This window comes from Pleurodeles waltl, chromosome 3_2 (assembly GCF_031143425.1).
Source record: "Pleurodeles waltl isolate 20211129_DDA chromosome 3_2, aPleWal1.hap1.20221129, whole genome shotgun sequence".
In the NCBI taxonomy this organism is placed as follows: domain Eukaryota; kingdom Metazoa; phylum Chordata; class Amphibia; order Caudata; family Salamandridae; genus Pleurodeles; species Pleurodeles waltl.
The window spans coordinates 45,034,118-45,047,357 of record NC_090441.1 but is presented as its reverse complement, the minus strand read 5'-3'; the positions used below and the strand labels follow the sequence as shown (position 1 = coordinate 45,047,357).

Genomic DNA, 13,240 nt, shown 5'->3' with positions numbered 1-13,240 from the left:
ACTGTACTCCCTGCCCGCAGTTACAGAATACGTCCAAGCGCGACTTAGAAAAGCCTTAGACAAGAACGTTAGGGACCATCTCCGTTCCGAGTGTCCCCGCCCTGACATTCCTGGCAAAGTGGCCCTCACCCCAGAGCTATATCCTATCCAGGCGACTTTCATTAAAAGATCTACAGAGGACCCTAAGACTTGGCAGTAGCTGCAAAAGAGTCTGACTCCATTATTGACCCAGAAACCCTGGCAGGATGGGCACAGTGCGCATTGTGCATTTCGGGCAATGCAAATTGCGCAATCTCTATTGAGAGAAGGCGATTGATTTTATTGCGCATTGGCCCTAGACAAGGCCCAAACTTCATTGAACAAAGTATTTCAACAGTGCATTTTTGCCAGGACCAGCAGAAATCGAGGGCGTCTGGCTGGCCGCTCCAACACCTGCAGCCCTCACACAGACTACAAGATCTGAGACAGGGGATACATGTATCAAGCCAGAGACACTTTCAGCCTTGCCAGAGCGCGAACAGAATGTGCCTTTTTCAACAGCGGTGGTTTCCGCTCACAGGGCAACTACAGATCTGGCTCCAACTCTAAGGTAAGCCTGATATCACCCTTGTCAGTAACACTAGGGGGCAGAACCAGACAATTCCTACACAATTGGTCCATGATAACCTTCGATTAGTGGGTACTGGAGACAGTAACAGGTTTCCATCTAGAGTTTTTTGGGACAACTCACTAGACATGCATACCACAACCAATCCATTTTTCACTACTAGATCGCTCCTTTATTCAACAGAAAATAGACCAACGTTTGAGTAGAGATGGAAACGTCCCTTGCCAGACCAGTCCCTCAGGATTTTGCATCAATATATTTGTTGTGAACAAGAAAGGAGGGGGTTCCCCCCTAGTAATCAATCTGAAGGTCTTCAACAGCTGTATCCTGTATCGTCACTTCAAAATGGAGGGAATCCACCTCCTCAGAGACATTCTCAGGGAGGGAGACTGGATGGTATGCTCGGACCTCAAAGATGCCTATCTCTCAATCCAGATATTTGCCCCTCACAGGAAGTTCCTGCAGTTCAGATGGAACAATCACTGGTTCCAATTCAAGGTCCTTCCTTCGGACTCTCCTCCGCCCCTTGGTGCTTCACCAAGATTATGCACCCAGTGGTGGAGAAGCTCTGCTAATGAGGGGTTCGAATGATTGTCTACCTAGACAAAATCCTCCTAATGGCCCGAGATGTTCAATCCCTCACACAACACCAAGAATGGACCATTCAGTTGCTCAGGACCTAGGTTTTCTGATCAGCGCAAAATACATCTGATTTGACCCCTTCCCGTCGGATGAAACATGAACTCTTCTACTTCTCTTCTATCTCTTCCAGCCCAAAAGTTACACTCAGTTCAGAAGGAGATCCGCTCTACTCTCCGCAAGGACAAGATATCCCTCAGGATAGTAGGCCTACAAGCCATACAAGCCATATTTCCAGCCCCCTTACACTAAATGCACTCCAGCGCCTAAAGATCCATCACCTTAAGAAAGGCCTAACATATGCAGAGCTCACAGACCTCACTCCAGAGACCCACTGCAATTCGCAGTGGTGGCTAGACTACATGTCAGCTTGGAACGGCAGTCATCTTCGGTTCTCGACCGGATGTCATTCTAGAATCGGATGCCAACAGGTGGGGCTGTGGCACCACGTGCAGCACCATTTCCACAGGTGGCTGATGGTCTTGCAAAGAATCTCAATTCCACATAAACTGATTGGAGCTTTTAGCAGGCTCCTTTGCGATAAAGACCCTAGCCCCATGTTTCAATTGATGTGTACTTCTGCGCATGGACAGCATCTCTGCAGTCCGTTACCTCAACAAACTGGGAGGGGACAAGGTCATGAGTTTCAGTGGAGATACCAAAGCCTTCGGGCAATACTGTCTTCAGAATCAGATTTCAGTGACGGCAGAATATCTACGGGGCCAGCTCAATGTACTAGCAGATTGGAATTCCAGGTATCTCAGAAATCCCAGCGAATGGAAACTCCAACAGTGAGTATTCCAAACCCTTCAAATGAGATGGGGCCAATGTCACATAGACCTATTTGCATCCAGTCTGGGCAGCTTCTTCTCTTGGAGACCAGATCCAATGGCCATTGATGCCTTTCTACAACAATGGACAAGGCCTCTTCTTTATGCCTTTCCCCCGTTCATAATGATTCCGGGAATAGTGTCACAAGCTTTGCAACAGAAAGCAGAACTGATCACTCCGAAATAGGGAGCTCAACCCTGGTTCCCAGTTCTGCTAGAAATGTCATGGGACCCTCCAGTTCAAATTCCCTCAACCCCAGATCTCTTGTTAGACCCAGCAGGTCATCCCTACCCTCTCCTCATGCAAAGCAAATTGCAGCTCATGGCCTGCTGCATTTCCACCAATGTTGGTTTTTGCCACACCTTTTAAAGCAATTTCTCACCTTTATATCTGCTTCCTGGTCAGATTCCACTCATAAACGCTATGCCTCCTCCTGGCGTAAATGGGTGGGTTGGTGCAACACACGAGACCTGGATCCTTTGGGGGCCCCATTATCTCTGTAATCAATTTTCTGGCGGAGATGGCATTAGAGAGTTTAAGTTATTTTTCTGCCAATAATTATCGATCAGCTATCTCAGCAGGTCAAATGCCCATAGTTGGGAAACCAGTGGGGAAACACCCTTTGGTAAATAGGGTGATGAGAGGTATTCGGTTAGCCAACCCTACTCAGCCAAAATATTCTTATTCATGGGATGTTAACATTATCCTAAACTTCCTGCGACTATGGCTCTGCAACTCTGATTTGTCCAGCAAGCAATTGTCTGCAAAATTGACCATTCTGCTATGTCTGATATCTTGGAGGAGAGTCTCTGATGTTCGCGCCGTAGACATTTCGGGCAGAGTCTGTTCTCCTGATGGTGTTACCTTCTCCATCTCAAGGAGAACTAAAACCTTTTCTAGATAAGTTACCCATCCTAGTTTTCCTGAAGATCCTACGTTATGTATTGGACACTGCTTAAGAGAGTATGAAGATCACCCCAGGGAATTACAACAGTCTCCCAGTGGTCAACTCCTGATTGCCCTTCAGAAACCTTTTCATCCAGTGTCTTCTGCTACTTTAGCACGTTGGGTGAGATGGATTCTGTCTGAAGCTGGCATTAACATTTCTAAATTTGGAGCTCATTCTGTGCGAGGTGCCATGGCCTCAAAAATGTTTACTCTAGGGTTGCAACTGCAGGACATAATGAGAGCAGCAGATTGGTCAGCAGACTCTACATTTAAAACGTTATCCTATAAACCGATTTTGGATGCAGCTTCCACTGTATTGCAACAGTTTTAAAGAAGCATATTCCAAAACCTCTGATCCTGACATAGAATATAACATCTTCTAGCATACACGTCAAGTATTTTCAGTTCTAATAAGGACACAGAGGTGAGGATGCGTATGCTAGAAAGTATTATAATCTCAGCCACTTGTAATTATTCATGAGATCACTGGGCGTGACCATACACAACGTCGAATCCTGATTATGTCACAGAAAATGATGAAACACGATGTGCCACTGAAATGTAGGACACGCCTCATGGAAAGTGACAACACACAATGATTACATTGGAGATAATAGAAAATGAATAACATAACACTACCAATCACATTAATAGGCATTCCCCATTTAGTGCAAAATATGGGCAAGTGCACATACCCAAACTTTTTTTTAGGAATCAGTTGTTGGTGCTGCCAGGTGCTGGGTTTTCCAAACGTCAAGGCTGCCCTTAATTCCTCCTCAAGGTTCTTTCTTCCTCCACCCTGCACTTTTATGTCTCGTTAATCCACTCTTGCAGATTTGTTTTCATCACTGCTTTCCCTCTTTTGTTACTGTTTACATATCTTTCTCTTCCTCCATTTTGCTCCCTATTCTGCCCTTCTCCCTTTTGTCTTTTGATGAAAAATAAGTTCTGGCTCTCAAAAATGACTGCCGATGCCATCACCACCAGCCGTGGGACAAAGTAAGCACGGCCAGAGTACATAATAAAACATTACTGTATATCCAAATTTACAAAGTATTGTAGGAAATATGTGCAGGTGCCAAATTTATGTTAAAATATATCCTTCCGACATCTATTGTGTCACTAATCAGGCATAATCATCAGGAGATCTGGCCTAGTATTGCTCCATAATCCTCCAATAGACATTCACACTAGACCCCACAAATTATCTTCCCAAGGGCTGTCCCACCTGCTTATGACAAAGTGTGCAGGGGTTGATCATGGTAGGAACGATTGTCATGAGGCACTGATCACACTTTCACTCTGCCACACCTAATAATGATTTACTCGAGGACACATTGGTGCAAGAGTGGTTTAACACCCAAAATGACCTGCTCCGTCCCTCCAACTAATCTCACTATATGTTGCTGATTCACCGGAGAGATGAGATCATCTAGACAGATGCTCTCCAAAATGTGGTCATAAAAGATCAGCCGTTTGGCTTATGCAGACGACCTGGTACTTATATCTCTCACCCAAACTGGGCATGAGGGCTAACTACTGGAACTACAGGAATTTAGAAATTAAAACAGACAGAAGTCTGAAGACTAAAGGTCAACCTCACTAACACGAAAATCATGGATTTTTCAACCCAAGATTTAAAGGGGTCCTTGATCCCACATTGCCCATACTTTGATCTAGAAGTTGATATTAAATTAAACTGGAATGTGCATATTGTGAACTTGGAGAACAGAAGCATGGGCGTTTCAAATAAACTAATATATTTCATGAACAAGTAACGGGGAGGGAAATTGAACCAATATCACTGCTGTCACTACTAAATTAGTTCCCGTTGTAAGCTATCATTCATTGGGATTTACAACGAGGGCTATCATTGGGTTTGAAAAACTTACGTTTATTAAAAATATTCGTCACATAGGGCCTGATTACAACTTTGGAGGACGGTGTTAATCCGTCCCAAATGTGATGGATATACCACCTACCGTATTACGAGTTCCATAGGATATAATGGACTCGTAATACGGTAGGTGGTATATCCGGCACATTTGGGACTGATTAACACCGTCCTCCAAAGTTGTAATCAGGCCCATAGTAAGTCTGTGACAATCCACCATCTCAATCAAGAGTGATGTTTGAATTAGGTTTTGCTTTCTTTACTGCAGCTGATTCCATTAATTTTGTTCATTATTTTGTGATTGTATGAAAGCAGACACGAACGCTTTAAAACTTCTGATCTGAAGTGAGGTTATGACATCAACACACTAAGAAAGAAGCCAATCTGCCAATCACTTAAGAAGCACACAATACCTATATTTGAATTACTTTCTTCCATGAACAATCTACAACGCAGTCTTAATTGAGAAAAACATAAAAGCTGTCCACTTTATGAAAGATCTACTTCTGTCTTCAGCTTATAGAAACTCAAAGTATGAACAAAAATACCTACGCAATGAAAAGACAATAGGACTAAGAGTGCAATCTTGAGATGAAAGCGAAACAGTCCTGCTTAGGATGCAGATCACTGTGTATCTTTATTCTCCAAATCGAGGAAGCACGGAACAAGATGGACAAAGAACATAGACTCTCTTATCCACATGACAAACATAATGAGACAAATCCTTGATATAATCTGTGTTCCCTAACCTGCTTGGTTAAGGTGAGAAAGATCTGTGCCCTCTGTTTCGCATGCGCCTGAAGTGCAGGGAGCATGCTGGTGCATCCAGAACCGCGGCTTCCATTTCACCAGCCCACAGGCACAATCAACAGGTCTTCAAACGCAAGACCAATCTGGTGGGTTTTGTGTTTCTTCGTGACAGTGTTTTGCTGCTCCACTTCCTTTTCATCTTTATGTCCTGTGTCTGTGGACTGATACACTATTTCCATATTCTGCAAACCGTCAAGGTCATTATGGTCTCAGAGCATTGGTGTCTTCCACTGTAGGCTTTTTTAAGAGGTTATTTAAGAGAATTAGCTTTAATGTATACAATGCTGTGTCTACTCTTATCCATTGGAAAGTGAAACTGCCTGCCATAATAGAGGTGATCCGTGTATTTTCACTTTTCTTTGTCTATGGCAGTGGTTCTCAACCTTTTTACTTCTGTGGACCCCCACTCTATCAATATTGGAACCCGGGGACTCCCACTGAATCATCATTGGAATCCCGTGTCATTACTGAAAGCTGGGGAACTAATCTGTTAATATTATATAATTTTCTGAGCACTCACGGACCCCCTGAGGAGGCTTTGCGGAACCCCAGGGGTCCCTGGACCACAGGCTGGGAACCACTGGTCTATGGTATTGGTGTAGTGCTTTCCATTTTTTTGCTCAGTGGCATAGTGTTACAGTAGACAAACCGATCATCTCTCATGACTCTTATCATTTTTTGCTTGAATCTTTTTATTCATTTTTAATACAGAGAGATAGATATACAAAGCGTATTCAACAATCATAATTGGAGGACTCGGTATTGCACTGTCCATAGCATAGTACACACGTCAACCATTTTAGATGACAAGGAAATTTGTGTCAGTGTACTGGTAAGTTGTACAAGAGACACCAAGGAGATGACCTGTTAGGACTATATAATAGCCCCGTCTCCAACCTGTGGGGTTTTATCAGCTTGGAAGGCATATTGCATCTTACACATTTACACAACAGGTGGTTGTCGTATATCATACATTGAAGCAAATGAGATTCAACGTGTTTCACTTATACAATTACGTAACACCACAACAGTAACTTTGTCCGAAATCCAATCCCCAGCCGCCCCCCCCCCGCCCTTTTACCCACACCCCACCCTGTGTCAGTTCCCAGTCATCAGGTCACAATGCATCAACACGCAGCCCCAGGTCTCCGCTTGGTTTGTGCTGCTAAGCACTCCGCCATTCTGGTGGGACGAGTAAAAAGCCAGGCCCATCATCCAAGGGGGACTACATTAAGCTACGACATTCAGCCTACCTGCCTCTCTGCCATCAGCACAGCATTCACATGCACCGCATCTCATGACTCATTTCATTGTGCTTAGCTGCATTTTTAATAATAAGGATTGCATTTCTCTCATGAATATCATGTGATTGTGGCTGGAGCGTACCATATTAACACATTATCTTTGCATTGCAAGACAGGTTGTCGAAGCAGCGTTCTAGGGCTAAGATTTTTAGGGGGAAAGTTGTGAGGATTTCTAGCAGTCCTGGCAGACAACAACTGTCACAGAATTGCTTAATTTTCTGATCAGGGTTAATCAATAAAAACCGTTCTGAACTAATTAAAACAATATATAGCGAAATGACTGCATTCATATTATTGATGCAAGGACTGATGGAGCGTCTTTGAAACATGTGGGTACATCACATGAGACTAGTTGCATTAGTGGTGTGTCCATCTTTTTTTCTGTATGCTGAGTACCCTGTAAGTAAAGACAGCAACCATGTCCTAGGCCCTGGTAGCACCTGCACACCATCAAAGAGGTGCTCTAGTTCTAGCCAAGGGTGCAAAAGGAGTTTCAAGAGTTAGTCCGACAGCTGAGTTAGGATGACTTGCATCAATGGTTGGTGGCTTTTTGGAAGTTGGCTAAAGGGGAGGTGTTTCTTGAGGTGGAAACGTGTGCATTTTACTTTCACTGAAGAGGGTAGGATGCAAATGTAATTGTGCTCTCACGATCTTCTCTCTGGATTTCTTGCGAGCTCAAGCTTAAATTTTGTGATCTTTGCTCCTTCTGCCCCTTATACTTACTGCCAACCCGTAAGCTGGGTTCAGTGATGATGGACAACATGTTCTACCTTCCTGAATTTTAGACATGTACTACTGATTGTTTCTTTGTTTCAGGGCACAGTTATGTGCCCAGTCCACTGGGACGCCAAGAGTTTAACATATGTGCCTATATTAATGTCTAAGGGGGTCATTTAGCGATGGGCTTTAACAGAGCATTTACCAAACATCAGTAAACGTCCGAGCAGCCACTGTGAAATTCCCCTGCCCTATTTTGGAATGGGGAAAGCTCTAAATTTACAAAGGTAGCCCCTGAGCATGCCTTTGTAGTGGGCTCTCCACCACAGGACCCCCTAGGTCTATGGCATCCAAAGGTCAGGCCGAAATTGGGCCTACTTTTGATGCAGTTTTTAACTTTCCAGAAACTGGGCAGTAAAAATCATTAAGGACCCCAATGTGCTGGGAAAAAAAACATCGAAGACGTCATCCATAATGCCTTTTTAATGTTTAGACGGTAGTTACTGGTTCACTTCTGATCAAACATACGCAGTAGTTACTGCATCACTTCTGATCAAACCACGCACAGAAGATCCGGGATGAGATGCGAGGGCCATTACAAAAATAGTAGAGCGACTTTGCAGAAGTCTGTTAGACAGAAACCTAAGACAGTAGTCTGAAACCATCAACCGAAATAGTAGGACACCCTTGAGGGCCGCACAGCACCATGAACTCCATAAACAGGTTAAGCCACAGAAGGATTCTGTACTGTTTCAGACTGCCTCTGTGCAGAGCCTAACCTATCTAAAGCCTAGTTGGAGCCTGGAAACAAGCAGATAGAGCAGAACTCTGAACAGGTGCCCAGCCTTTTGGACTTGGGTGAAGTATATCCTCATTATGCGACAATGAGTTGATATCAAAACATTAGTGCGGTCCAGGCATCCAAATGCTAGTTTCAAGCCAAAGGTGGAGGCCAGATATGAGATGCCTGACTCTAGAATAAGCACCGCATCTTCTTCTCAGTACTCGCAACCAAGCTAATGGGGTGTGTATAATAGTCACTACCCTTGTGAAGCTCCTGGTGTATTAGGGTGCTGCTAAAAAAAATACAACAAGCAAACAAGAGAACCTGACCAGAACAAGAATCTTCCCAAGAGCGCTCACTAGATGGATAAACTCTCTAGTGAATCATGATTAGATGAAATACAGACAGAAGCAAATGGGAAGGATCTGGAACATATGGTTTCAAATGGGAAGAATGAATACTGAAGCTAGAATATCGAGGTATAGAAATATTGAGAACAAAATAGCTAATCCAAAAAATCAAAAGGTAAATAAGCATAGATTTTCTATTCCTAACTCCACAAATATGTACCTTGACAATATGTATATCTTCTAGGTACGTAGATGTGGAGTTAGGAATTGTAAATCTATATTTCCTCTATATGCACTTAGCTTTCAATATTTTGTCCAGGATGCTCTTGTATCTCGATATTCTTAGCCTCAATATTCAGTAGTGCAGTCGAATGAAAGACAGCATAAATCTTCCAATGTGATCCAAATTCAAACGAAATTTGACTGGCAATGTGTGAATAGGAAGAAAATGAATAGACAACCAAGCTATAACTCCAGAGAAGAGGTTGTTCTTTCATTAGACTGGAAATAATAGTCAGAGGAAAGATCTTGCTAAACTCCTATTGCCTAATAGAGCCTTCAAAAAACCTGAAAGATATTGAGTTCCACTATCAGAAATAATGATCTGAGTTAATCCATGGTGATGAGAAATGTCTGTCAAAAAACACAGAACCATTTCTTCTGCTGGAGGTAACCTGCATCAAAACCTTTTTTAAAGATGTCTACTATAAGCACTATTTCAATATATCGTAAGGTGGAAGGTCAATTAGAATCTGTAAGTTCAGGAGCCATTACTAATGTATGTAAATATCCAAAAGGCTTCAAATTTGATCATTTATGTTGGGCACAAATGGGACAAGCAGGAATATATTTTGGGACATCAGAATGAACAGTTTGGTGCGCCTCACCTGATGCCTGGAGCAGCCTTGTTAGTTTGGGTCTCCTCATACGATCCCACAAAGGTGCTGCTAAACCGTATTTCTGTTCCTTGTACGGCACATGAGCCAATTTTTGGAGATGCCTGGCTCTAAATAGCAGTACCCCACTTGTGGTACCGGTCAAGTACTTTTAGATTGTTCTATTGGTTTTCTACTTTTGGCTTCTCACGCTTATTTTAGTTTGTTTTACCTTACCAGTATACCTATTGTGCAGGGGAGCCTTCACAGCAGGCAGGAGTTGCTAGACTCCATTTCCGTTATTCTTCATCCCCCCTATTTTCAGTGGGCATTGTTACTGCCTAAGCCGCTTCCCCTTTGAGGCTGGACTTTAAATCTGGCATGCCGGCCTGTCCATGCTGTCATTTGGTGCTCCTCACCTGATGCCTGAAGCAGCCCTATTATGCTGGGTCTCCTCATTCGATCTTCCGAAGTTGGTGCTGCTCCGTCCTTCTGTTCCGTATACAGTGCATGCACCAGGTTTTGGAGTTGCCTACTCTACATAGCAGCGTAATACTTGTGGTGCCTTCACTAGCAGGTAGGAAATGCTGGACTCCAGTTCCATTAATCTTTATCCCCTTATTTCTTTATGAGGGTATTACTACTGTGTAAGCCACGCCCCCTTTGAGGCTGAGCTTTAAATCTGGCATGCAAAATGTATGCCAAAGGGAAGCCCATTTGCACTCAGATGGTGCCAAGGACAAGGTTCGGTGCCAGTTTGGAATCAGAACTTACAGCTCCCACTGTGCTACAGTACTCTTGGGCACAGTTACAAGAGCTACACCCTTTTTGGTAAGAGGAATGTATGAAATTGAATTTAGTTAATGAGATAGGAACTCACACTGTTCTAATTGTTACTTTCAAAATGTGTTGGGAGGCCCTCCGCTGTTCATTTTGGAGGTAAAGGGTGGGATTGAGGGCACAGGTAAGAGCTGAGACGAACACAGTGAGATCTCATGTGCTTTAATAAATGCCCACTCTCTTATTAAACATAAAATTGAAGTCCACAACTTCTATCTTTACTTTTTGACTGTGTTAGAAATGGGGTCTCTGGTGAGCAGTCAGTTTGCACTCTGTCCAAGCAGGGATCCTCACTCTAGTCAGGGTAAGGGACATACCAGGCTCAGATAACCCCTGCTCACCCCCTTGGTAGCTTGGCACAAGCAGTCAGGCTTGTCTCAGAGACAATGTGTAAAGTATTTGTACAAACACACACAGTGAAAACATCACAAAAGCACTCAACAACAGTTTAGAAAATTAGCCATTATTTATTTGAGTAAAACAACTCCAAAACGACTAAAATCCAACATACACAAGCAAAGATACATATTTTCAAAGCTTAAACTTAAATATAGTGCTTAGAAACACAATAGCTCCAATTTGGGATATCACAGCGTCTTTGACAGAGTTGTTCCCAACAATCCGATGCCACTCGAGAGGAGGGTGGTGCCGATCACGTAGTTGCACGGACCCCCAGGTACAATACCTTTGGTAAACGAGGAAACATGCCAGTTCACGGAGTCGGGGAGGTGAGGCGTCTCTGGATCAAGTGAGGCGTCAGTTCCACTCTGCAAAGCAGGGGAGTTGATGTGGCATCGATGCGAGGCATCAGTTCCTGACAATCCGGCGGGGTAGATGAATCCGACTGGTCAAGACGTGTTGAGCGACCTTACAGGATCACAGTCACGCCATGGGGCTACGGGCGCAGCTGCGGAGTCGGGTGTAATGGAAGTCAGTGACACAGCACTCGGGACTCACAAAGTCGCAAAGGCTGCGGCGGCGGCGGGCCTGCTGTGTCAGTCATGGTCGTTACACTCCAGTGGGGACTACGGCTTCGGGTGCAGGCGTTGTCGGTCTGGGGGTCGTCGGGAGTCAGTGCACCTGGTTCTTCCTTTTTTTAGGTCAGCTTTCACTCCCAAGGGCCCAGAGTCTGGAATAGGCACAACCTGGCAAGTTAGGATCCACCGCAGCAAACCCAGAGGCTGGCAGGTGAAGCCCTTGATGTCCCTGAGACTTCTTAATAGGAGGCAAGCTCAGTCCAAGCCAGGATTTCAGAAAGCAAAGTCCAGTCCTTTCCCTCTTCCCTCTTGGGCAGACGCAGCAGTAGGCCAGCACAGCAAAGCAACAGGCAGAGTGGCAGAGGTTCCTTCTGATCCTGAAGTAATCTGAAGTTGTGGGGTCAGCAGTCCAATATGTATACTATTTTCTGCCTTTGATGTAGGCAAACTTCAAAGGAAAGCCTTTGTTGTGCACAAGACCCTGCCTTTTCCTTGCCCTGCTCCAGACACACACTAGGGGTTTGGAGACTATATTGTGTGAGGGCAGGTACAGACCTTTTAAGTGTTGGTGTCAGCTCCTCCCTCCCACTCTAGCCCAGGAAGACTCAGTAGGATATGCAGGATAAACCTCAGCTACCATTTGTGTCACTATCTAGAGAGTATTCACAAACAGCCCAACTGTCAGTCTGACCCAGTCATATATTCAGCAGCCAGGCAGAGGCACAGAATGGTTAACCATGCAAATGCCCACTTTCTAAAAGGGGTATTTTCAAACAGACAATCTAAAACACAACTTTACCAAAATATGTATTTTTAAATTGTGAGTTCAGAGACCCCAAACTCCACATCAGTATCTGCTCCCAGTGGGAAACTAAACTTAAAAGATATTTAAAGGCAGTCCCCATGTTAACCTATTGGAGAGATACACCTTGCAATAGTGAAAAACGAATTTGGCAGTATTTCACTATCAGGACACACTAGTACATGTCCTATACCTTTTAAATACACTGCAACCTGCCCCAGGGGCTACCCAGGGCCTACCATAGGGGTGACTTACATGTAGTAAAAGGGAAGATTTGGGCTTGGCAAGTGGGTACATTTGCCAGGTCAAATTGGCAGTGCAAAACTGCACACACAGACCCTGCAGGGGCAGGTCTGAGACATGTTTACCATGTTACTCATGTGGGTGGCACAATCAGTGCCGCAGGCCCACTAGTAGCATTTGATTTACAGGCCCTGGGCACACATGGTGCACTATACTAGGGAATAACCAGTAAATCAGATGTGCCAGTCATGGAAAACCAATTACCAATACAATTTAAACAGAGAGCATATGCACTTTAGCACTGGTTAGCAGCGGTAAAGTGCCCAGAGTCCTAAAGCCAACAAATACGGGTCAGAAAAAATAGGAGGGAGGAGCCAAAACGTTTGGGGATGACCCTGCAGAAAGGGCCAGATCCAACAGATGTTGGTTTAAAACTAAATCATGGGCCAATTAGGATTCTGGATCCGATTTGGTTATGGCAGTCCTGCCGGGCTAAGGTATTTCGAGATCAGATCATCTTGGTCGAAGGAGGGGCAGACTGACGACTAGATTCCTTTAATTGTACCCTGGAACTGGTTGCTAAGCCCTCATTGAATTTGTGTCTGGTGTCTCTTTTGTG

At 44.2% G+C, this 13,240-nt stretch overlaps 1 pseudogene; it reads left to right on the top strand.

Moving 5' to 3' along the window:
• The first annotated feature begins 475 nt into the window (after nt 1–475).
• LOC138286348 (headcase protein homolog pseudogene) overlaps nt 476–13,240 on the top strand; it is a 31,591-nt pseudogene continuing 18,826 nt past the window's right edge.